This window comes from Rhincodon typus, chromosome 29 (assembly GCF_021869965.1).
Source record: "Rhincodon typus isolate 14 chromosome 29, sRhiTyp1.1, whole genome shotgun sequence".
Taxonomy (NCBI): domain Eukaryota; kingdom Metazoa; phylum Chordata; class Chondrichthyes; order Orectolobiformes; family Rhincodontidae; genus Rhincodon; species Rhincodon typus.
In genome coordinates this window covers 3,465,908-3,492,530 of record NC_063360.1, presented here as the reverse complement: position 1 = coordinate 3,492,530, position 26,623 = coordinate 3,465,908, and the positions used below count along the sequence as shown (strand labels likewise).

The window sequence follows — 26,623 nt, the reverse complement described above, 5'->3', positions numbered from 1 at the left end:
TGTTTTTGAGCCCATTGTACGAGTATGACACATTAGTCATGGTGACTAATGGTTTGCTCCTTCTATGGACATTATCAAATAGGATTTCATAGAGGTACGTGAATTGTACTGCCATCAGGCAGACCATTCAGCCAATCTCTCACATACTTAAGTTTCAGCTCCCCACAACCCATCCTCCTCCTTTTAACACATATCAGCATAGTGCTGTGTTCCTTCTCTACCCCATCTTGTGTATTTACATCAGTTCCACTTGAATACATCAATTTCATTTGCCTAATTACTGCTTGCAGTGGTGGAATTCCATATTATAAGCACTCAGACCTCAAAAGTTTTCCTGAATTCCCCATTGGGTTTATTAGTGACTATTGCATTTCAGGCCTCTTAGTTTTGGACCTCCTGTAAGAGGAAGCACCTTCTTTATTTCTAGACTATCAAACCTTGTCATAATCTTAAGGATCTCTATTCGATCAAGTGAACTTGTAGAATTATATAGTACAGAAGAGACCTTTCAGTCCCTTATGTTTGTACTGCCAAAGCTACACTAAATCCATACACGTCCCACTTTCTTGCACTAGGCCGATAGCCCTGAATGTTATGACATAACAAGTGCTCATCTAAGTACATTTTAAAGGTTGTGAAGTTTCTTGCCACAAATACCCTCTCAGGGAGTGTGTTCTAGACCCCCACCACTTTCTGGGAGAAAATGTTTTTTCCTCACACCCCTCTAAACCCCCTGCCTTTCACTTTAAAATTATGACCCTTTGTCATTGACCCTTCAACAAAGTGAGATAAGTGCTTTCTATTCATCCTCTCCATGCTCTTCATAGTCTTACACACCTCTATCAGGTCACCCCTCAAGCTTCTCTGCTCCAAAGAAAACAACCTGAGCTTATCTGGCCTCTCCATAGCTCAAGTACTCCATCCCAGGCAATATCTTGGTGAGTCTCCTCTGTACCCTCCAGTGCAATCGCATACCTTATATATTGCGGAGACCAGAACTGCAGACAGTACTGCAGCTCTGGCCTCTACAGATCCAACATAACCTCCCTGCTCCTATAATCTATGCCTCAACTGATAAAGATAAGCCTCCCATATGCTATGTTAACTACCCTATCACCATCAAGGATTTGTAACAAACACCCCAAGAATCCTCTGAGTATCCTATTGTCCTGCTGTCCATTGAGTACTCCTGTTACTTCCAAAGTGCATCGCCTCACCTGGACTGTGAAAGATTAATGTGACTCTTTGCATACCGCTGCCCCAATATCCATTGGATGTAGGGTCATATCTCAATTTGCTGTTCCGTCAGCTGATGAGACTGGAAAGAAATAGAACCCATTTTTTAAAAAAAACTCCCTTTTAATAACCTGTAATAATTTTATATTACCTGTAAAATGCCACCAACCTTTCTGTTATGGTAAAACAGAGGACATCTGTGCTGGTTCTTTAACAGAACTGCTAATTATCCCTCCTCCCCAGTTTCTTTCCACCATCCTTTCAAGGAGTACGTACCAAATTGTAATAAATCACTAAGTTTTAAGAAAAAAAGTCTCCTCATTTCCACACTTTTAAACCTAGTCTGTTATTGCAGTTAGGCTGATTATAGATGCTTTGCAATTGGCCCATACTACTAGGAAGAGGAAATTGCCTTGAATGCTTCCATTTCTCTGTGTGGAATGTGTGTATGCTCACCAAGTAAGGCCAAAAGCAGCTTAGGTCTTTTAATCGTATTCTTTGGAGACATTAACCATTCAGTCCTTTACCTAAATGATGGTTATTTGAGTGGTGACTGGAACTCATGAGAGTGTACTCCACATTCAAGAGTTAGCAAGGGAATTGTGGTTCATTCTTTCTTACTACCTTCTGCCACCGTTACTACTTTCCTTCGTCAGCTGGAAGGACCTTCAGTGTCTCTGGTCTTTTCTGAATCATCCAGCAGGAATCGTCCAGTAGGAAACATCAATCGCTAGGATGGGGATGCTTCCCCTAGGTTTACCTTCCCTATTCCCTCAATCCACTCAAATAGAAAATTTGAATAAAGTTAGACCAGAGCAAGCGAGTTTTGATTTAGTCCTGAGTCTGGGGATGTAAACTTCACCCCATCCCTCCCACCTAAGTATCCCAACCTTTAATTTCAGGTAGCTCCTGCTAGAGTGTAATTCTGCTCTTCTGCACAGTCAGCACAGGCAGCATTCATTGTTTGGCCCACTGAGTGATTGAAAAGACAGTCGCAACCCAGTGCTGCAGTTTGAAAACTGATAGATACGAGAGCCTTTTGTCAGCTTTGTCTCTGCCCTCTCATTTCTGCAAACTGCAACTTCAAACCTCCAATTTACAAAGATGACAGAACACACTTAACAACAGGAACTTGTACTTTACACAGAACTGACTGGATTTCTGAAATTGGCTGCTGTGTGTAAGTGAGACTTGGCTTTGAGTTTCCTGTGTTTTGAGTTCTAGGCATTAAAGAAGAATAATTTAAGAACTTAAGCATTTTTAAGAACAGGGCAATATTATTGACTCAGCCTTGTCCATTCCATTTCGTTAGATCATCCTGTTTTTTTTTCCTCCATATCCTACATCTGTTCACTTCAGAAATGTCTTCAACACCCTGCCTGCTAACTGATTCCACAAGGCTTCCTTTTTTTTAAATTCTTCTAACTAAATGTCTGACATTTGAATGTTTCATCATTGTAAATAATTACATAGGCCAACTTTGTCAGTCTCTTTTCATGAACCATATACCTGTTACCTAGTTTACACTTCAAGCCTGTTTTTGAACAACAGCCAGTTTAAAATTCTTGTGTCTCCTCAGCTTAAATTTCTGATGCCTGAAATTTTTCTGATTGCTTATTGATACAGCCTCTCAAGACCTTCTGGTCATTTCACAACATCCAGATAGATTCATCCAGCACCTTATCTGCTGTCAGTGCAGCTGCCTTAGATCTATAATTTGTGGTTGTTTTACACTTAATTGAAAGCGCTATATGGTAAATGCACTAAGAGGTAAGTGGTCCATTGGGATGCTGCACTCCAATCTGGTTACAATCTGGATGCAGTCTACTGCTTTTCCATTGCGTCGTCTTTTCTGTTGGGTTAATAGACTAAAAGTCCTGGTGAAAATTTCGCAGAATACAGCTGTTATCTGACTTGTTGAGTAGATGTTCTGGCCCAGGTGGTACAGATCCAGGCAGGTCTGAGATTCAATCCCTGGCCTGTGTTGAGTTAGCTAATTCCTGCCAAGTGTCAGGGGGCACACTGCAATTCACGTCAACACCCTTGGAAGCAGGAGCATGTATTTTCAGCCAGGGCTCATTCCTGAGGGCTATATTGTATGGCCAGTTGGCTGAGGTATCAGAAGATTGCGAGCACCTGTGGGGCAGTACCACAGATCGAGTTAAGCTGTGAAGATGGAAGAGGAAAATTTAGTGAGAAGGAAAAGAACTCTGCCAAATAATGGATGTGAAACAGCTACAGAATAATTTACTTGAGGCTATTGACCACAGGTGTAATCGGGGGAGAGCTGTATGGTTGGGGTATTGCTGCGTCCAGGGATCAAACTCGGGAGTTATTTCACACTCCCTTGTCCATTTTTAAGAAGTCCTCAATGCGATTTGGGTGAATCCAAGTGGAGAAGATGTCATGGTAGCAGAAGCTTTACCCTAATAGCCGTTTTCTTTAGAAAACACATCTGATCTGATGTAGCACTTCTCTATTATGGCAGAGCTCACATGCTAACACAGTGTTCGGTGCACACCCAACAGCTGCTGTTAGTGGGACATAATAATACCAAGTGCTGAGTAAAAGCCAATAGTAGTTGATGGATTTATTGGAAAAGCCCTCTGGTATATCAGCAACGTAATCTCCAGGTTCAATATTTTCTGTTGTTTGTATGGTTTACTAGGAATCTGCCGTGTTGCTCAGCATTCATCATCCTCTGTAACCTTGCTAGCACTGCAGAAGAGTTTTAGATTTGTGGACAAGTCCGGCAATAGCACAGATTTAAAATTCTCATTGCTGTTTACATATTCCTCCACATCTTCACCCCTTCCTCTCTATGAAACCTCTGAAATCTCTGCATTTCTCCAATTCTATCTTTTGTCTACTTTTTGATTTTTATTGCTGTAGCATTGGAAGCCATACCTTCAGCTCTACATCTTTCTCCTTTTTAAGGAAGTTATTAAATCCTGCCTCATGAGTCAAGCATTTCTGAAGAAGGGTCTAGGCCTGAAACGTCAGCTTTCCTGCTCCTCTGATGCTGCTTGGCCTGCTGCGTTCATCCAGCTCTACACCTTGTTATCTCATGAGTCAAGCTTTTGATTACCTGTCTTGATATCTTGTTATCTTTGATAACAATCTACACAGCAGCTTGTGCTACTTTACTATGTTGTAGACATTATAAACTGTACCTTACGGAATGCAGTATTCATGTGAACTAAACATACAGCTGTACAGCCCTTATTTACCAAACCAAGACTTCAGTGTTTCTAGAGACCATAAGCAAGCTCACTGTTTAGATGAGTTTATTCATCTTCTCTATTGTTTCACCCACTGTTCCAGTTCCCTACACTGTGACGAAAGCAGCTAACTGCTGTCTCTGCTGGAGTACTTCATTTATGGCAACATATTTATGACATAATAACCTCAGGTTAAAAGTAAAACTTTGTAAAAAATTTTCATGTTTCCTGATATGTGTTTCTGGGTGGTGAGTAAAAAAGACCTGGATATGTCCTTTGTAAGAAAGTCTAATGATGTGAGCCAGTGAGTGCCCCCTCTCTCCTCCTGCATATAGTTTTGTCTGTATTTTCTTTCATCAAATTAGATATTTTCTAGTTCACTAGTTGCACTGCACAATAATGATCTCTTCCCTTTCAATTTTCTGTCCATTTCATTGTTGCCAGCTAAACATCCTCTAACATTTAGTGCTGTGGCTCGCCTTATTCAACCTTAGGGAGAAAACCTTTCTATAATATTGTCATTTTAAGCAGTTATATGAGTTCTGAAACAAGTAGATTAACATCTACTCCTAGGAATCAATTGGCAGGTTAACATTTGTTTCCTCAACATTTGTTTGATCCTTACACATTTTGAGGAGGCTAGATTGTCATAAGTCCTTGGTTGTGATATTTGAATCTCTGCTTCGCTACTGCTTGAACTTTTCAACCTGTTCTCATCATATCCTAAAGAACCCTACATCCAGTTATCCTAAAACACCTCCAGCTTCCCAAGCAGACGCACAAAGGAACCACCGAGCAGTTGCATAGAATGTGTTGACCACTATTTATTCAAATGTAGGTATGTGAACAAATTTAAATCTTCAATTCAGGAGTAGAAAATCAACCAAGAAGTGGTGCCTTGCCAATTTGTTTAAAGTCCACTGTTACTTTAAAACCCTAAAAAATACAGTGAAGGTTTCTGTTTGACCTTCCTGGGTCTGACCACACTAAGCTCTTCCGTGAGCTCATTTAGGGGAGTGTCACCCCCAGAGTCACTGCCCTTCGTATGTGCCAACTGACCAACATATGACAGTGTCTAGCTTTTCATTTAAGGCTTTTAAGCCTCAAGTCTCCACCAAAATCTTTAAGATATTGCTGTTGCATTCTAGCATTTCAAAAAAACTGCTGAGAAACATGCTTTTTTTAAAAAAAGTACATCTGTGCATCAATCTTTTACTTATCAAAGCCACTAAAAATGTACTTAATCAAAGGGCAGAGAAACAACATAGTAAAGGCAGCCAATGATTTTTCTCTTTTTATAGTTGTGGCACTGTGTGCTATATGCTGAATGTTTAGGGTTGCTGTATGTGGCTATTGGGATGGAGCTGGACTCTGTTGAAAGAGATGTTGTATAAAATATGACTTTTTTTTGATGGTTTTGAAATATAGCCTAAGTAAACCGCCGAAGACAAGTGCCGATTCTCTGAAGTCCAAGATAGGATTATGGATTTCTTTCTCCCCCACCCCCCCCAAGGCAATTATCTAGTACTTGCTGTTAGAGTACGAGGAGTTCTTGTGGTTCAGTGGATCCTCCATGTGGCAACCACCAATAAACCGCCCCATCTGAGCACACGCTACTGTCAATCATGCAGTTTCTCCTTTTCTTTGGAGGGTGAAGAGAAGGCTGTTCATAGGCATGTGCAGTTTTGCAGACAGCACCTTACCATATTTTTGCATTCATCAGTGTCTGCCTTGTGATCCGACATCATGTCATCTGCATCTGGGCCAGACTGCAATGCCAACATGGCTGGGTTGGCCTGGTGTCACCAGAAATTAACTATTAACCTCTAGTCCAATGCTGTAAGCAACCAAGGACAAAAACATTAACATTTTCATTTTCCTTGAATACTCATTAACATTGAAGATCGATAACAACAACTGTTTTAACAGTGTCAAGAATCATCCAAAAGTCTTGGGAAGTCAGCAAAGAGTAAAGTTGGACATGTTGGGTGAATGACAGTGGGAGGATAGAGATGAATGATCATATGTGGCACTCCCAGAATTCTTACAGCCTATGTTATAACCCTACATCTGGCCAAAGCCATAATTCTGTATTTTGACCTACAAAGACTGTTTTAAAAAAGGTGGCAGTCAGACTGCTTTGCTGTCTATGTTTAACTTTAGACTCTCTCCCAATTTTTAATTGTTATTTCGTGATGTGGGTGCCACTATATGGCCAGCATTATTGCCCACCCTAGCTGCCCTTTAGAAGTTAATGGTGAGCTATCGTCTTGACCTGCAATCTGTTTAGAAACACAGAAAATAGGAATTGGAGTAGGCCATTTGGCCCTTCGAAGCTGCTCCACCACTCGATACGAACATGACTGATTATCCAACTCCTTACACTGTTCCCAGTTTCTCCTCATACCCTTTGATCTGTTTAGGCCTAGGAGCTGTATCTATCTCATTCTTGAAAACATTCGATGTTTTGACCTCAACTACTTTGTGTGGAAGAGAATTCCACAGGTTCCCCACTCTGTAGATGAAATTTTGCCTCACCTCAGTTCTAAATGAGTTACACCATATGCTTAAACCATGACCACAGTTCTAGATCCCCTCCCACTTCAAAATTGTTGTTAACATCTACCTGTGTTTATCCTATCTAGTTCTGTTAGAATTTTTATAGGTTTCTGATCCCACCCTCCCCCCGCCACCCGCAACTTCTTCTAAACTCCATTGAATATAGTCCTAACTGATTCAATGTCTCTTCATGCATCAGTCCTGCCATCCCAGGAGTCAGTCTGGTAAACTTTTGTTACACTTGTTCCAGAACATTCTCCGACAAGGAGACCAAAACTGCACCAATGCCCAGTACAATTGCAGCAAGACATCTCTCCTGTACTCCAGTCCTTCCATTATGATGCCAACATACCATTTGCCTTCTTCACCAACTGCTGCACAAGAACATTAAAAAAATAGGAGCAGGAGTAGGTCACCTGACCCATCAAGCCTGCACTGCTATTCAATAAGAATACGACTGATCATTTTGTGGACTCAGTTCCACTTAGCCACGCGCTCACCATAACCCTTAGATTTAGATTCCTAAAGGAACTATCTATCTCTGCCTTAAAAACATTAAATGAGGTAGCCTCGACTGCTTTACTAGGTAGGCAATTCCACAGATTCCCAACCCTTTGGGTGAAGAAGTTCCTCCTCAACTTGGTCCCAAATCTGCTCCCCCTTATTTTGAGACTATGCCCCCTAGTTCTAGTTTCACCCGCCAGTGGAAACAACCTCCCTGCATCTATCTTATCTATTCCCTTCATAATTTTCTATGTTTCAGTAAGATCCCCTCCCCACCCCACCCCACACCCCCCCCACCCTGGCTTCTAAATTGCAATGAGTATAATCCCAGTCTACTCAATCTCTCTTCTTAACCCTCTCAACTACGTAATCAACCTAGTGAACCTCCTCTGCACCCCCTCCAGTGCCAGTACATCCTTTCTCAAGTAAGGAGACCAAAACTGTACACAGTACTCCAGGTGTGGTCTCACCAGCACCCTATATTGCTGCAACATAACCTCCCTATCTGCATGTTTACATTTAGTGACTGGTATACGAGGACACCCAGGTCTCGTTGCACTTTCTCCTTTCCCAATCAATTGCCGTTCAGATAATGATCTTCTGCTTTACTTTACAACCAAAGCAGATATCCTCACATTTATCCACATTGTACTTCATCCCCTATGTATTTGCCCACTCACTCAACTTGTCCAAATCGCACTTAAACATCCTACATCCTCTTCACAGTTCACCCTCCCTCCACCCCAACCAGCTTTGTGTTGTCTGTAAATTTCGAGCTATTTAGTTCCCTCGTGTAAATCATGGATATATTAAGATTTCATGCAGGTGCATTCTGTGCTGTTAGGGAGGGAATTCCTGGATTTTGATCCAGCAATACTTGAGGAACAGCAATTTCTAACCAAGTGAGGATGGTAAGGGTCCTGGAGAGGATCTTCTAGGTCATGGTATTCTCAGTTTCTACTGCCTTTCAGCTTCTATCGAAGTGTTAGTATTTGTGGAAGGTGCTGTCTAACAAGCCTTGGTGCCTTGGTGCATTGTTGCAGTGCATCTTGTAAGTAATGCACAATGCTGCCACTGTGTGTCAAGTGTGGAGAGAGTGAATATTTGTGGATGTTGTGCTAACCAAGCGGGCAGCTTTGTCCTGGGTGGTGTCAAGCTTCTTGACTGTTGGAGCTGCATTCATCTAGGCAAGTGGAGAGTATTCCATCACACTCCTGACTTGGGCCTTGTAGATGCTGGTTAGATTTTGGAGAATTGGGAGGTGAGTTATTTGCTGCAGTATTCTTAACCTCTGACCTGCTCTTGTAGCCACAGTATTTGTATTGTTGGTCCAGTTCAGTTTCTGGTCAGTGGTAATATCCAAGATACTGATAGTGGGAGATTCAGTGATAGGAGCATCACTGAACATCTAGGGGTGATAGTTAGATTTTTTTTTTTCTTGTTGGAGATGGTCATTTGCCTGGCACTTATGTGGCATCAATGTTACTTGCCACCTTTCAGCACAAGCCTGGATATTGCCCAGGTCTTGCTACATTTAGGCTCAATATCTGAGTTATCTCAGTAGTGATCTTTATAGAATCAGCAGTAAACATCTCCACTTCTGACCTTATGATGGAGGGAAGATCATTGACGAAACAACTGCAAATGGCTAGGCATAGGACACTGCCACAAGGAACTCCTACAGTGCTGTCTTGGAGCTGAGTTTAATGATCTCCAACAACCACAACCATCTTCCTATGTGCAAGGTATGCTGCCAACCAATTCCTCAGTCAACACTTATTTAAGGTATGGTCTAGAGACCTTTTGTGTCCACAATGAAGCCCCAGCTAAACAGTCTATCTGTCTACCCTAATCTGTGTACCTTAGAACTGAGCAAGGCCTTGACCCTCGGCTCTATCACAGGAAGAGGAGGTTTGGCTTCACAATCTCAATACTTTTGTATGGAATAGAAAACTGTAAGACCCTAATTATCCCACCCACCAACTGGTGACATTCATTGAGACTGTTGGAGGTGGGTGGGGAAATTCTGTAACTCCATTCAATGCCCGCTTAAACTCTGTTGTGTGCTGATTTGGCTAAAAGTAGTCTCCCACAGTATTTCTCTTTGCGGATACAGGTGTGTTTTCAACATGCTGTTATTTCAAGTTTGTCATTGTTTTGTTTTCACCAGAGACTTCAATGTTCGATTAGTCTGTACAGGAAGTGACAGCTGCAGACATAATTGAGTTAGGAAAAAGTTACCTGCATTCTTATAAAGAGCACCAAACAACCTGATGGGATTGGAGCGCTTCCACCAATCCTCCCTAAGTAAACATATTAACAAAGAATTCAGTTTTTTTTGGGCATTTTCCCTCCCATCTCCCTAGTGGCCTTTGTCATTGAAGTGCTAAAAAACTTTCACTGCACTCCAACCACTTCCAGTGTATGCTGCAGGCAAGCTTGGAGATTCCTCACGTTTTTATTCTAAGCACTAGCAAGCCATCTGACCAGAAGTATTTAAAAAATCTTAGTGTTCTAAAATTAAAAGCTGCAAATGGCCTCAGTTTGGGCCTGTTTGCTTGATATTTATTTCCCTTTCCTATTTTGAAAGCTTCTAATCTGGTTTTAGCCACATGTGGGTTTTTATTGGAATCTGTTCATCTGATCGTTGGCAGGGGATCTTTGCTGACTCCACTGCAGAAACACACCCTATTTATTGCTGCAGAGATAGTATGAACTGCCGATGCTGGAGATTCTGAGATAACACGGTGTAAAGCTGAATGAACACAGCAGGCCAAGCAGCATCAGGAGCAGGAAAGCTGACGAAGGGTCTTGACCCAAAACGTCAGCTTTCCTGCTCCTCTGATGCTGCTTGGCCTGCTGTGTTCATCCAGCTCTACACCAATTTATTGCTGCACCCATTTCTTCCAGAGAATGGGCCATTAAGTTTCACTCCTGTGGTTCTTTTTCTTCCGGGAGACTCTTTGTGTACAACCAACAGCCTTCAGTTAAATATAAAAAGAACTCGCAAATCTACAGTGCTTTTCACATATTCAAGACAACTCAATGCTCTTGAAAAGAAACAGAGGACTTTTGAAATATGTTTGTTTATTTTTCTGGTGAAATTCACACATTGATCAATTCATGCATAGGGAAATGCCAGAATGCCAGTGCAGTTGATGTGAGAAATTTTGAGTCGCGACTCTATTTATTCTATTTTGACGTTGCTAAGTATTTTGGGATAATCAAAACAAATGGCATTGGTTCTTTGGAATGGGTCATTTTGCCTTTTCCAAGAATGATGATGCTGCCAATATCGTCAATCACTGCTCTTGCAGACAACTTAAAAACTTTAACCATTCCCAATACAGAGTGGAATAACACTTTCCAGTTCAGGTTGCCTTATGCTGGGAGTATCTATACAAGCGTCATTCCTTCTAGCCACAAGTTCTGAGAGCAATGCTGCACTGTCACTTGCTGTACTACACCAGTTCTCCATTCACCAACTTCTTGTCCTTTGCAAATATTAATGTTGGCAACACATCATTGTGGGATTTAAACTTATCACCTCAGCCTGAGATCACCTTGATGCAATTCACTTCAACGTGACTGATCACATAATAGTTGGCTTCCATTCCAAGTTTTAAAAAAAACCTTTTTCTAGAAACTGGATATGCAAAGATCTGTGGCTGTCTCTAGTTCTCTGTTCCAGTTGATGAATATAACTTAAGAAATAGTAGATCATTTAACCTGTTGAACCTGTTGTAACATTCAGTAAGATCATAGAATCCTTACTGTACTGTACGTTCGGCCCATTGGGTCCACACTGATCCTCTAAAGTGCATCTCACCCAGACCCATTCTCCCTCACCCCCCAACCATACTACCTGTAATCCTGCATTTCCCATGACTAACCCACTTACCCCACACATTCCTGGGAACTGTAGGCAATTTAGCATGGCCAATCCACCTAACCTGCAAGTCTTTGGACTGTAGGAGGAAATTGGAGCATCAGGAGGAACAGATACGGAGAATGTGCAAACCCTACACAGACAGTTGCCTGAGGGTGGAATGGCACCATGAGACAGCAATGCTAACCACTGAGCCACCATGCTGCCCATTGATGGGCGATATTCTGCTTCAACTCCACTTCCTGCCTGCTTCCCATAGCTCTTGACTGAGTGTCCACAGTGCTTTTGGTAAAGAATGCTAAAGATTCAAAATCCTTTTAAGCAACATTCCTTGGAAGTTGCATGGCCGTGCAGCTACCGTGAAACCTCGTACAAAGGTCATTTGGCCTCTGCTGTGTGACTTCTACTGTGCTTTAAATATCTAAGGCACAGAACTGGGAGGTCTGCCCTTGAGTGAAAAAAATTGCACAATTTACACCTAATGATTGATCCTCTCATCCTTAATCTGTCAGGCCTGTTCTAGATTCTCCAGACTGGGCAAACAATCCCTGTTAAACTTATCAAGCCTCTTCAGATTCAGGTTTTGTGTCAGTGAGCTTGTCTCCTTTTCATACAAGCTGTGGAGAGTGATCCCAATTACTAAGCCTTTCATCAGCCCTTTTCATCCCAGTGACCAACTTGTTGACCCTTTGCTGTACCACTTCAATGGCAAGAATATCTTTCCTTAAATGTGGAGACCATGACTGCATGCAGTATTTCCAAATGTGGTCTCACCAAAAACCTTCACTCTTTCAGCAAGACTTTTCTATTTTGCTAGAGTGTATTCAAATGTCTTTGCAATCAAGTAAAAAGCGCCATTTGTCTCGCTTTAAATTTGATTTATATTGCTACATTGTGAGTTCAGAAGGAGGGTTGTAGTTTCAATTTCCTTATTGAATTCTGAGAATGGTACCAGGTTGTCCAGAATATGTTCACAGGCAATTGCATAAGGCTTTAAAGCTCTTGAGTGAATAGTACAATGTTTTAGAAACAAGAATAGAAAGGAGAAGATATCCTATGACCTGTAGAGGAGAGACAAAAACAAGTTGTTCTCAAAAGACAGTGCCATCATGAAGATCAATGTGTTGCAAGTTCCTTTCAGAGAGAAGAGCGGGTCATTCAGAGAGAAAAGATCAGGAAAAGCAGAAGTGCTGTTTAACAGTCTCCAAAACAACAGAGGCAGAAGAAAAGAAACATTGAATGGTTTAATGTCTAAGAATACGGCTCCAGAAACAGGTTGTGAATGAGGAGTTTAAGGAGTTCATGTTAATTAAGAAATAACTGAGCTGTGCTTGCAGTTTGTTTAAGGGTCTCAGGGAAGGTTATTAATGGAATAAAAAAGCATTGAGTGAATGCAGAGCTTTGCTGGGAAGAAATCAGTCGCCGTCATGACCACTGAACAAGCAACTTTTAAAGTGGACATTCCTAATCTGACTCTTTACTGAGGTTTGAGCATCTACGTACTCTTCAGTGAGATGGTGTTGAGGATAAAAGGGTTGAATCTTTATATCTGGTATTTGTAATAAGACCAATTTGTCCAGTTCTTGTATAGTGTAAAGTTGTTTCTTTTTGTCCTTTTGCCTGTAATGGACCTTTGTTCTTTTTATTAAAATAAATTGGCAGTGTCTTGTGAACATGTCCAGTGACTGACCACAAATGGCAAAAATAAAACTTCTGGTCTATCGAGCCGTCTTGCTGTGGGATCGAATTTGTTCAATATTACTAGGCTCATAGTGCCCTCAATTCTCCTTGAACATGATCATTTACAAATATCACACCTTCTAAAATGTATTTTATTTTCAATTCTCACTACCATTAGTGAATGACTTCACACTTCAGAAAGTACTACTTTGCCAACTCAATTACTCTGTCTACATCACTTTAGACCTGCTTTATCTCCTACTAAAACTTAGATTTACATTTAGTTCGATATATTTTGTTATTTTACTTTGTTATATTATTACTATTGATTTCTTTATCCATGTAATCAAGATAGAGTGTAACTAGCTGAGCCCCCACTACTGTGAAAAATGATGTATAAATTATTGATGGTCTCACATTATAAAGATGGAGATAGGGTCGTCTTATGCTAAGGTTGAGAGCAAGAATGCCTCTGTGTTGGATGCTGTTGAACCACGAGATGGGCTTCCCATCGATTCATGCCAACAAATGCTTCTCATGCAGTCAGCATTTCAAACCCAGGCCTGGATTTTCATCATTATTGGGAGTCAGTAGTATTTCCAACTCCATCCTGTGCTAATGTTCCCTACGGGGCTGAGTCCATTATTGAATCTGGGAGCACAGCCAAGCATTCATACTGAGACTATCTCCAAAACTCCTCCTATTGATACATTCAAATGCAGCAGACAGTGAAGAAGACAAATGCTAAGTTGCCTTCCAGAGCAAGAGGATTTGAATACAGGAGCAGGAACGTCTTGCTACAGTTGTACAGGGCCTTGACGAGACCACACCTGGAAGTACTGTGTATGCATTTTTGACCTCCTTATTTGAGGAAGAACGTTCTGGCTATGGAGAGTGCAACGAAGGTTTACCAGACCGATTCATGGGATGGTTTGACTGGCATGAAGAGAGACTGGATTGATAAGGACTATACACACTGGAAGTTAGAAGAATGAGGGGGGCGTATCATGGAAACCTATAAAATTCTAACAGGACTGGATAGGCTAAACACAGGAAGGATGTTTCTGATGACTGGGGAATTCAGGGGTCACAGTCTAAGGATACAGTGTGGGATTGCAGGCATTTAGGACTAAGATGAGGAGACATTTCTTCACCCATAGGGTGGTGAACTTGTGGAATTCTCTGACACAAAGAGATTGAGGGCAAAACGTTTATCAATTTCTTGAAACCATTCAATAAAGTTCATGGGGCTAAAGGGATGAAATAGTACAGGGTGAAAGCTTTTTGAATGGAGGATCAGGCTTGTAGGACCTGAATGTTCCTATTTTCTGTTTCTACACAGTTGGTCAGTGTTTTCATTGCCTGTGTGTTGTTACACAAAATATTAAGAGGTATGAAGCTAAAACTTTTTATCATTGACTCTGTGAATGGCTGGGATTAAATTATGGCTTTATGAGAAGTTTTTGATTATTCATTCATGAGATGTTGGCATTGTTAGCTAACCAGTATTTATTGCCAATCCTTAATTGCCCAGAGTTAAAAGTCAGCTATATTGCTGTGAGTCTGGACTCACATGTAGGCCAGACCAGCCAGGTGAGGAAGGCAGTTTTCCTTCCCTAAAGAATGTTTGTGAACTAGACGGGTTTTTCTGACCATCAATAATGTTCTTACTTCCAGTTTCTTTTTAAATTGAATTCAAATTGCAACATTTGCCATGGCAGAATTTGAACTCGGACAGTAGTGGGGTCTCTGGATTAACAGTCTAGTGGTAATGCCATTAGGCCTTCACCTCCCTTTTGAAGGTACGAGGGGAAGTGCATTTCAGAGGGGATGTTGAATGGCTTTATTTTCGTTATGGCTCCTGACTTGGGACAAAGGTTCACTAATTGGTTATGCATTCAATAAGGTGCTGTGAACCACGTTAGTAATGAAACCGGCCAGCTGTATCAAAGTTAGAGTGTTTGAAATACCCAACCCGGCAATGGTGCAAGTTTGAGGGTGGAGCTGCTGCATGTTGGCTTCCTCATCCCATACCAGTGAAAATTACAGAGAAAGCAAATGGGACAGGAATCCTGAAATTTGATCCTACTTGCTGTTTTAAAAGGCTTTCCAACTTGCTGCATCATCCCTTTTGCTCAAATTACATTTTCAGCCTTCTTCCCTAATCTTTTGTTCTCTTTATCTGCTCTCTCTGCATTCTTTCTCTTTGGCTCTCTCTTGAGATCTCCTTCTGCTTGCTGTTTCCCTGGCTGTCTTTCCATACCCTCCCCTCTGCATTCTCCACCATCCTCCGCTTTGTTTCTTTCTCCACCCCACATTCTGTCTTTCTCCTGAACTCCTATCATTTCTGCTTCCTTGCTTATTCTCTTCCTCGTCTCTTCTGACTCTGTCTGTCACTCGCTTGCTCGTTTTCCTGCTTTCTTTCACTCCCCTCTCTCTAAAAACTGTTGCAGAAAATGTGGAACTCTTCACCCACTGTTATCTTTGGGGATAAAAAGCAATATGTTTGTGATATAGTAAAATCACCTGATTAGGAATTTGCAGTATTCCTTAGTAAGTTTTCTGGAATGCTTTAAATGGAATGAGAGGAGTCTGTCATGTTGCAGCCAAGCTACAAACACTGCAGTACAATTGGTAAACTGTCGGGAACACTACTGCATTAAAATAAGGTTTGCTCTAAAGTTTGGTTTTAAAATAGGGGGAAATGTGGAATCTGAGCAATATGAATTGGCTTTATGGGAATTGACAGTTACAGCAGAGATAAGTATACTTCAAGAGAGGTAAGTAATGGTTGGTTTGTAGGTTGAGATTAACTGATCTGAGACTCTTAGTCTACATGTCATTTACATTCTCAACTTGTTTGTATGGAAGCAGATGGTGAGGAGAAGTATTTGTCAAATACGATATTTGTATGTGTTTGTATAACAGTGTTATTGGATAACACTTCATCACTTCTTCATCAGCATCTTCCAAACCTGCAAGTTCTTCTACTACTTAAGAGAACAAATGCAGCAGATGTGTGTGAGCACTGCTATCTGCATGTTCCTTTCAAGCTACATTCCATCTTGACTTGGAACTATAATCACCATTCTCTTACTGTTGTTGGGTCATAATCCTGCACACCCTTTACTTTCAACCCTGTGGGTATGTCTACACCACGTGGATTGCAGCAGTTCAAGACAGTGACTCACCACCACCACCACCTTGAGCTATTATGGATAATGACACATGGCGTATGAATTAGGAGCAGGAGTTAGCCACTTGGTCCCTCAAGCCTGCTGTGCCATTCAATAGATTATAGCTGACCTTATTGCTCCATATCTTCCCTGTCCCCAGGCTAACCAAGAATCTATCGATATCATGCCATAAAAATTCAAGAACTCTGGTTCCACTGCTTTTTGAGAAAGAGAATTCCAAAGACCCATGACCCTCTGAGGGGAAAAAAAAATTCTCTTTGGCTCTGTTTTCAATGATCTCCCCTTGTTTTTAAATGTAGCCCCATAGTTCTAGATTCTCCCATGAGAAAACATCCTCTCCACATGCATCCGTCAGGATCTTGCACATTTCAATCAAGTCTTACTCTTCTAAACTCCAATGGATACAGACCCAATCTGTCGTACATATAAAGACAACCCCCTCATTCCAGGTACCAGTCTATTAACCCTTCTCTGAATGGCTTCCAATGCATTTACATCCTTTTTTAAATAAGCAGGCCTGATACTGTACACAGTACCCCAGAAATAGTCTCACCAATGCCAGTGTAACTGAAACAAAATCTCTCTACGTTTGTATTTTGTTCCCTCGGCAATAATTGACATTCTATTAGCTTTCCTGATTATTTGCCATACCTGCATGGTAACCTTCTGCAACTCGAGCACTAAGACACCCAGATCCCTGTGCAATCTCAGAGCTCTGAATTTGTTCCTGTTTAGCTAATATTCTTCTTGCCAAAATGAATAATTTCACATTTCCCTACATTATACTTAGTTTGCTAGATCTTTGTCCACTTACTTAACCTACTACATTCCTTTGAAACCTTCCTATGTCCACTTCTCAACTTATTTTCCTACCTTCCTACAAATACAGGCTTTGCCAGCAACAGCCACATCCTCTGAAAGATTTTTTAAGAATGCCCTGGATTATTCCAAAAAATGGCGAATTTGTTCGCTAATGGCTAGCATGTCAATATGCCTCTTTCAAGTGTTTGTTTTGTTTTAAAACACGCACACTACACACAGAGCAAAGCCAGTGGGACTATTGGTGTGCTTCAGGAGAGTCTGTACTGCCAGCAGCTGAAATGATCTGTTGGGAAAATCCCTTTGAAATGCAGCCATGAGAAGAAGCGATTTCAGATGCAGTTTTTGAGAATGCGTGCAAACTGGACACAGATGTGAGGTTGTGGGAGGGAACTTTAATAAAAGCCTTCAAACTTTTCAAACTCACCTCATTTAAGAAAGGACCGTTGAAACTGGGCGTGGTCAAGTGTTACCTCTTGTATCCTCCCTCCCACCCTGCCCCGTGAAGAGTTTTCACAAAGCGATTGTGTCCATTTTGCTGTCAAGAGATCAGCAGTTTTGTTTCTTTCTGCTGTACCCTTGCCTTCTCAGATTGGTCCCTGGACAAGCAGCATATCAATGTTTCAGTTCGTGACCTTGTTTTCAAGTTTTTCCGTGTGCTTATGTTTGTAACCTCCTCCAACCCCATAATCCCGTAAGATATCTGCACCCATATAATTCTGGCCTCTTAAGCATTCCTGAATGTAATTGCTCTATCACTGGTGCCTGTGCTTTGAGCTGTCAAGGCCCTATGCCTCTGCAGTTCCTTCCTTAAAGCACTCACAGGTCTCTTCTTCTCTTTCATCCTTGGAGAAGCTACTCAATCTTGTCAAATCAAAAGATTTTGGGCCATTTATACAAAAGTTACCTTATGTGTCTTTGTCTAATTTTCTGCATAGTTCTCCTTTGAATGCTGTAATATGCTAAGGTGTGTATAAATGTAAGCTGTTATCAACAATCCACATTCGCTGCTGATGCGAAGCTAGCTGTGACCATGGCAGGTGGAATATAATGTGGCAAGTTATTCATTTTGGTTAGAAAACTAGAATGATATTTTAAATGGTGAGAGACTTGGAAATATTGGTATTCCGAGATGACCGAGTGTCCTTGTATGAGAATTACAGGAAATTGCTATGCAGGTACTGCAAACAATTAGGTAAGCAAGTGGTAGGTTAACTCTTTATTATATAGTAATACAAGTATCAGGATGAAGAACTCTTACTACTATCAGAATGAATCTTGGTGAGTGCCTGCCTTAGAGACGATTTACGCACATTAGGAGTACAACAGAGATTCACTAGGCTGATTGGCCTTTTAAAGGAGAGGTATATTAATTTTTTTTAAAAGTTGCATAATAGACTGAGAATGCGCTCAAGACCAAGAGCAATCTTGTTAGACTGTTAGACTGTGAGACTGAAAGGTCTGAAGTAAAAGCTGGGCATTGAAGTTGAGGCACAGAACAGTCATGATCAATTTAAACAGATCCAAGGAGCTGAATGGTTGGTATCTGTTCATATTTGTGGAATCCGGAAACCATCATCTCTTCCAATGGAAGTAGTCTGCCCTACAACCTACTGTTGTAGGTTAGATCTCAAACAATGACGAGACAGTACAGGAAGGAGATTGAATGCTTAGCGGCATGGTGTTAAGACAACAATCTCTCCGTCAATATCAGCAAAATGAAGGAGCTGGTCATTGACTTCAGGATGTGGAGTAAAGGGCACGCCCCTGTCTGCATCAGTGGTGCTGAAGTGGAGATGGTCGAGAACGTCAAGCTTCTGGGAGTGATGATCACCAACAATCTATCTTGGTCCACCCATGTTGATATGATGGTCAAGAAAGCACACTAACACTTCTACTTCCTCAGGAGGCTAGGGAAACTCGGCATGTCCACAAAGACACTTGGCAATTTCCATAGATACACCATTAAATGCATCCTATCTGAATGCATCAGTGTGGTATGGCAACTGCTCCTGCCCACAATCTGCCTGTATGGCATGCAAACATGCAAACAACAGTATTCACTGTATCTTGGTACATATGACACCAATAAGTCACACTCCAACTCAAGCTCTCACCCAGAGTGAACCAGGCTGCTATGGTGGCCACTTCTAGACTATGGTGCTAGCGTGGTGTAGACATTTCAAGTTACTGTACTTTGGGATGCCAGTGAATTTGAATCTAGTGAATCAGATTTCTGTTCTAGCTGTTGTGCTTGTGATTTGCTTGTAGTAGTTTGTTTTTGGTTAGTGCTGCTTGATTTTTTTTATTTAAACTGGACATGTATAGAGCTGTCTCAGGTGGGGAATTGCAGAATCATTTCAGAGCTCAAGAGTCAATTATGCAAATTTGTAATGATCAGAAATGGAAGAAAATGTTCCTGAGTCCTGAATTTTGAATTTTTTTGTTTTGAATTTGAGTTGTGGTTTTAAAAATGTTGTTCAAAAATTTGGCTGTGAAGGAACTGTTTCAGGTTTCCAATACCTGCGTCAGGTGATGGGCAGCTTGTTACTGAGTTAAGCTGCTCTCCAACTGTAGATGTGATGCTATATAGTGTACCATAGTAACCATTGTCTCTCCTGTGCCCACTGTCCTCACTGCGTGAGACTGTTTGTAGTTGGCAGATTTCTGGCCACTGTAAGCTGGCTCATTATTTTATACACAACCCTTGAATCCAGAAAAGAGAGAAGAGCTTCAGCTGGTTGGCCTGGACTGGACCAAAGCTCTCAACTGAAAAGACCCTATTTAAAACTGATGGCAACATCCAACCCTCCAACATCAAAGGAGTAAGGAAGTTTGAGAACTCATTGATGGCAGGTTAAGCGTTCCTAGTAAGTAGCTGATGCATACAGACCAAGGACGGTTTAGCCTTCCATTTGTGCTGAGTTGCTGATCAGGCGAAGGTAATGAGGTGTTGGAATTGGCTTAGAGGGCAAAATCAGTTAAAGACTCTGGCTACTATTAAGCATCTCCTACAGGGATTATGGGGATACAAACATCACAGGGGCAAAAACAAAGTTGCTGGAAAAGCTCAGCAGGTTTGGCAGCATCTGTGGAGGAGAAGAGAGAGTTAACGTTTCCGGTCCGATGACCCGTCCTCAGAACATCACAGGGGGTTCTGAGCGGAAGGTGGAGTTGTTTTGAGAACTAAAAGCAAATGTTGTATAAATTGCAGCTGGAAGCAGCAGAACTTGGAAGCATGAGAGTGTGATATTGTTGGTTTCTCGTATAAGCTGCTGCTGGTAGACCCTACTCACTTTTCACTGGAATAGAATGCAGAATGATGTGGTGTTGCGATAGTAAAGTACCATGTGGCTTTAGGGATGCGAAAGAAGCACTGTTTTGTTTTTGTGACTTTTAATAGCATACATAGTGAATGAGAAGGTCTAAAATGATGCGCTACTTCTCACAAATACACAGGCTGTAGTCTACCCTGTGCAATGAAGTATGTATAATCATACAAAGCATTTTATATCCTGCCCGGTTTGTTCTGTCTCATTTTGGATAATGTTTGAAAGTTGATATCTTTGTTTGATTTTTGTCTCCTCCATTATCTTTTGCAGACTACCAACTACGAACACAATGAAGGAAGATTGCACTTGAAGAGTCATTGGGACGGGAAGATCCAATTCAGTGGATTGTGTATAAGTGTTAGGTGTATTCATCATGTTTCAGGTCTCTGTCATAGAACATCTTTCATGAGGAAAATTCAACATTTCAACTGTGGAGCTGAAAAAAAAGGCAGTATTTTTCATTTTCCCCATACGTCCCTGTCATCGCCAAATCTTCCTCTTGCTTTTTGTCCCTTTTTGGATAGTAATTCTTTCTTTCTTAACTTGTTTCTCTCAACCCTTGGGCAAGTTAAACTGCTGGGCTGAACTTGGAGTGCTCCCGAAGGTTTGAGCGTTGTTGTTGCTTAGCAGTTGTATTTTGATGCGAGTGGGAATTTCTCTTTTTGGGCTACAATTGTGTTTTGTCTTGTCTTGTCTCATTCTCCAAACAGTGTCAAATGAATGTGAAACTAACTAATGGTCATAATGCACTCCAAGCTGACCTCAATTGCCATCTCCCATACCACCACCACCCTCCCCACTTAATTATGAAAAAGCATTTGCAAAACCACAAAGAATACATTGCTCTCCTCGCAAGTACAATATGCATTCCAAGATTTGTCCAATTTATATGTTTTCCTTTTTGATACAAATGTAACTCCATATTCAGCATGAAGTCAGGTGGTAGGTTCCAATGCCACAGGGTGTTTGCTCTGATCTGGGTGATTTATCAGCTGGTGCTGCCGTCCCACAGTTTCCCACACATCACAGCCCATTCCGACCAGCAGATGCAAGTTGGAACTCCCCTGCAGTCTGACATATTTTCCCCCTGCATTCTGCTTGAGCCAAACTGCGTGGCACAGGTCAGACCCAGTTTTTTTTTCGATGCTTTGCTCTCACTGCCAGTTTGAACTATAAGTGGGCTAAGTCTTCACTGACTAGTCAGTGCACTGCTCCTCTTGATGATGTGTGTCTCTTGCTGATTCTCCCTCTTGTTTCACCCCTGCTGATCTCACATCCATGCTGCCCGTCACATCCACCAGTCAGTATGAATTTTCAGTCTGCCGTACGAGCATTGTATCTGTTACAGTTCATTGATTTTACTTTTAAAGGAGGGAAATATTGGATTTTTTAAAGTTTTGCTGTTTAAAAATATGAGAAGAACTGCCATGTAGCAGCACTTAGTAATCAGGCCAACACAGACTAGAGCACTGGGCTGTTTCCTATTACAGACCAGTCACAGATCTAAACCAAAGCTGATCGGGCCCTCAAACTGCAGGGAATGTAGGGCTGGTTCAGATAACAGGTTGCTTCAAGAAAATGTGCTCTTAAAATGTTAACTTTTTTTATGCAGCTGTTATGTTTGAATATGTGTATGTAATGCTGTGTGAAATTTCTAAAGACCAGTATTAGAATGAGTGCTGATGAACTGCAGATCTAATATGGTTCTTGGTTGGCCAGAATTATTTATTTCTGGGCCAGACTGATATATTCATTGCCATTATGACAGTGTAAATAGTCCTGTTGCTACCTGCTACACCATGCTGCAACAATCTATAGTAAAAATGTTTCTGAAACCGTATGTGGTGGAGTTAACCCAAGAGGGGCCAACCACATGAGTTGCCTGTGTAATATGATTCTATGCCACAGGAAGCGTCAGCTATTAAGGGTATAATACCACCTTGCTAGGGTGCATTGATTAAAGACATCATGTGCTACTAGGGGAAACAGAATGGATGATCCCTGATTTGATCCTTGATTTTTGCTGAATTATCTGAATTTGACCGAGACCGCAGTGGTGGTGTTCCATCTGTTTAAAAAAACACTGCTACAAACTACACATACTTGGCCCTTAAAATGCAGATTGGCTAGGTTTGGACTCAGCTGTGATTCCATCTATGGTTGAATATTCAGTCTCTCTCTCACACTCTCATTCACACTGACACACAGACAGACATACACATACAAGCACTCTGCTGCCATTCTGGTGAGATAAATATACCTTCTTACATAGGTTGGTGCACCAGTGACATTTTGCTGTTTGGGGAAGATCTCATAGTACAGTGGTGGTGTCCCTACCTTTGAGCAAGAAGGCCCATGTTCAAGTCCCACCTGCTCCTGTGTTTCAAAAAAACATCTGAACAGGTCGATTAAACATATCTTAATGCTGTCTGCATGTGGAACCCTAGCCCTACTGAATGCTCATCACATACCCTAGTTAGTGCTTAGTCAAAGCAAGTGAGGCATTTCAGTTGGGTTCTTGTCCTGTTCTGTGTTAATTATGACTCTGAAACTGGTCGGTCACTGTGCCACATACGCTGGTATTGATTTGTGCTAGATCCCACACCACAGCAGCAGACAACAGGGAATGTTCTGAACTGGACCTCACAGCTTAAATGGGAAAGTAAGCCAGCAGCATTTTATCATGTACGGCTGAGGAAATACAGGGTGTCTGCAATATCAGCTCAATACGTGAGCTTCACATGATGATGTCCTCTAAACCACATTTATTTCTTCCCTCGAACAGTTCACTGTAAAGACATTAGCCTGTGAATTTACTGCGGAGGTTCTTTTGTAGGACAGTAGCCCATGAGCGCCATTATTCTGGGGTTGCTGCCAACTTCCCACATCAGAAAAATGTCTGAGAGGCTTAAGGTCAATGACCCTGACCCGTATAGAGAAGCATGGTCTGTGCATTGACCCCCTCAGTACATGAGTTAGCTCATCTCAGCCAGGACCAGAATACAGGGAATAGAATTGACAACAGTGCGCCTGTGTTGAGCAAACAGAGAGGGAGAAATCCAGACAGACTGCTCATTAGGGAATGGTCCTGCTGGAAGTGTGGTTGTGTGTGGGTGCTGTGATATTATCACGTTCTCCACAAGTCATGTATTGTTCGTTGCTGCTTTCAAAACTGACCACTTGGCTGCTGGAGTGATTTACTGGAACAGCCTGTAACTGGAGTTTTAACCTTGCAACAGCATCATTGTTTTCAGGAGAATTGGAAAAGGCAGCACTTAATCTTCTAACTGAGCATGGCATTTTGTAGTTATGTAAAGTACGGTATTTGAAATGATTAATGAGTAGAGCACCAGCATATGCGTCACAGTGGGTATGGCTTCAGGCATCGGTTCCACCATTGCCAAGTTACTATTTGTAGCCTCTCTGATCATTGGACAAGATCACCTGAAGGGCAGCTTGGCTGTTTAAACTACTACCTAACAACCAACAGTGGGAGTACATTGCATGTCAAGGATGATGCATACTGTGGGAAGGACCAATGAAAGGAAATGAGTTTAAAAAGGAGAGGTGTAATTATCTTTTAGCCAAATCTTTTGGTGTGAAGAATCAAAGAAAATCGGGTTAGTTTTTTTTTTAAATACATTCCTCTGATGATTTGAACTTAACCATTGGCAAGTGGGGTTTATTCGTATTGCTGAATGATTTAAAACAACACACTGTCCTTGGAAAGTTCTAATTATTTATAAACATAACTTTCTGAAAGACAGAGGAATATACTTAATTTGCCAGTGTGTGAAATCTTAAATCTTCCCTCTTGGGCCTTCATCTCGCTTTGAGCAGAAAAAGTTTCCAAGGTAGCAGGATCTGCTTCAGAGCTAGTTTGCATTGAGGAAGATTGCCTTTTCTCACTTCTGTTTTTGTGTGTTTGAAGTGACCATCTCACGTTGTTATTCACTGATTGAGAATTGTGCTCATGCTGTAGCTGTTCTTTACTGAGTGAACCGAACAGCAGAGGACCTTGCTCTAAAGGAGTTGGGGATTTACGTGAGCAAGTGCAGCACTCTCCTTACAGAAGGCTTCTTAAAATGAACATGTCTAAAAGTAGGTACAACACAGGGAGTTGTTCATTTTGAGCAGTCTGCTTGAAACATTGGAATATTTCAAACTAGCTTTTACATGATCACCCTGATGTTTCTGATTTTTTTTTAAAGGAAATGCGTTGACAAACATCAGAATTCATTTTTGAATCATATAATTTTAATTCTGAAATAATTTTTATTTAAAGCATTCTTTAGAGGGTTGTGAATTCCAAGGATACATAAATCCCAAACTGTGCTAACTTAAAATGTGCCAAAGCTGCAAATTGAGGACTGCACAGTCAGGGGAACGATTAGCCAGCATTACAGCTCCTGTTTTCTCTCTTCTAAGACTCCTGGTGCAGTCTGCATGCATAGCCATCTGTTGTGCTTCTGAGTAAACTCTGTGACAGTAGCCCTCCTCCAACATCCAGTAGCCAATCAGCATGGTATGCCAAGCTTTGTGTACAAGCATTAGCATCTTGAATATGGTGAGAGAGAGAACCCAACACTCCATTGCTGCTTTCTGATGAAGGGGGCATAAAAATCAGGGAGAAATTGGAGTTATTGTCCATAAGGTGAAGTCAGAAACTGTACTTGACATTTCACATAAGCTGAATTTGATTTTGTTAGCTCAGTTTGGGGTTGTTATCTCTGAATTCCAACATGGAAGAGAGAAAGAGAGAGATTTGGAGGAGTGGGGGCTGAGTCTTTCAGGCTGTGATCTCCAAAGATGGACATTGCACTCTTAAGATTTCTCCAGCTTTAGTTTCTGCTTTCTCTGATGAAGCCATGTGGTGTACAGTGTTCAATCTTGTCTCAAAGAGCTGTGACATATAATTTTGTGAATTGTAGTGTCAGAATGTGAGCAATGTATTCATGTCTCGTGAATATTTTCAAAACATTACCTTGTGCACCGGTTTCATACAGCAAGACCTCTTGTGAGGAATGCCTGTCCTTTGGAGGACACGACCTTATTTAGAAAGCTATTCAGATCGTAAGCATGTTTAATTGGAGCAGCTTCAATTCTTGACATCCCTTTGTGTGAGGAAAATGAAACTCACCAATGGCACAAAGAATCATTCAGGAGTTTGACTTGGTTGTGCTGTCTAAGAAATGCCAGTGCATCATGTTCAGTGTATTGGGCTCTGGTTTGGGTGTGCTGTTAGCTTCGTAGTTTGAGGAGAATTTGGCTGGCTCCAGAGGAGATCTAATCTTCAGTGTGTTGTTATCATAAAACGGTTCAGTTGGCACGAACACCAATGGATGTTGTTCATTAGATTTCAAAAACTTCCTTTCTCTGCCTGTTTATCAACTGATGTTGAGTTCATTCACCTTATTCTTTGCATCGTCAATAAAAAAAAGTCACGAAATCATCTGTGTTTGTGTGTTTTATGTACAAATTATAGATAAGTTGCACCAACCCATAACACTGCCCACGTCTTGAGCATATTGATATAGTAGACTTGTGATAAATTCATAGTAATGTGATAATGAACATGGATTACTACATGGAGTACAAATAATACTGAAAGTATATGGTGTGATCAACAACAACATTATATGTATAGAAACATGTAAAACTTATACATTTTTCTCTTCTATTTAATAATAGAGTAGTTTAAGAATTCACAGAATTTTTCATATCCATTGCCTTTCATTTGGGCTCCTCTCAGTGACTCAGGAATGATTTATCAAAATAGTCCCATCAAAATGGCTTCCATGTTTCCTATTTTTAATATACAGCATTTGCTGTAAAGCAGAATGAGATGGCCTTTCCTTTGAGTTAGCCAATTTTGTGCCAAATGCAAGTCAATTTTTAATGATGAACTTGTTGCCCTTCACTTCAGATGCCAGACACCATACAAATTGCTTTCTCCTAGTGATGTTAGATGTCTGAGAGAAAGTGCTTTCAGGCTTATCTGATTAGCTTAACTCTCAGAATGGAAGACACCCAAGATGAATCTAATCCTGGGCTGGGAATGTTTTCCATTTGAAAAGAGATGAATGCAGTTCCCTGACATCGCATCTGTTGTCAGATGATGGGATTTAAGCAAATAATGTTGATGTCACTGCAGCATCTGAAATCATACAGCAGATACCATCCACT

The 26,623-nt window shown here is 41.2% G+C and overlaps 1 long non-coding RNA gene across 1 annotated transcript in view; it reads left to right on the top strand.

Annotated features, from left to right (window-relative positions):
* The window catches only part of LOC125486479, a 29,131-nt gene extending 3,245 nt beyond the window's left edge, over positions 1–25,886 (top strand). The window contains exon 2 of the long non-coding RNA XR_007265138.1: positions 20,708–25,886. This is a non-coding gene — a long non-coding RNA (uncharacterized LOC125486479). The remainder of the gene's footprint in view (positions 1–20,707) is intronic.
* Positions 25,887–26,623: the final 737 nt, after the last annotated feature.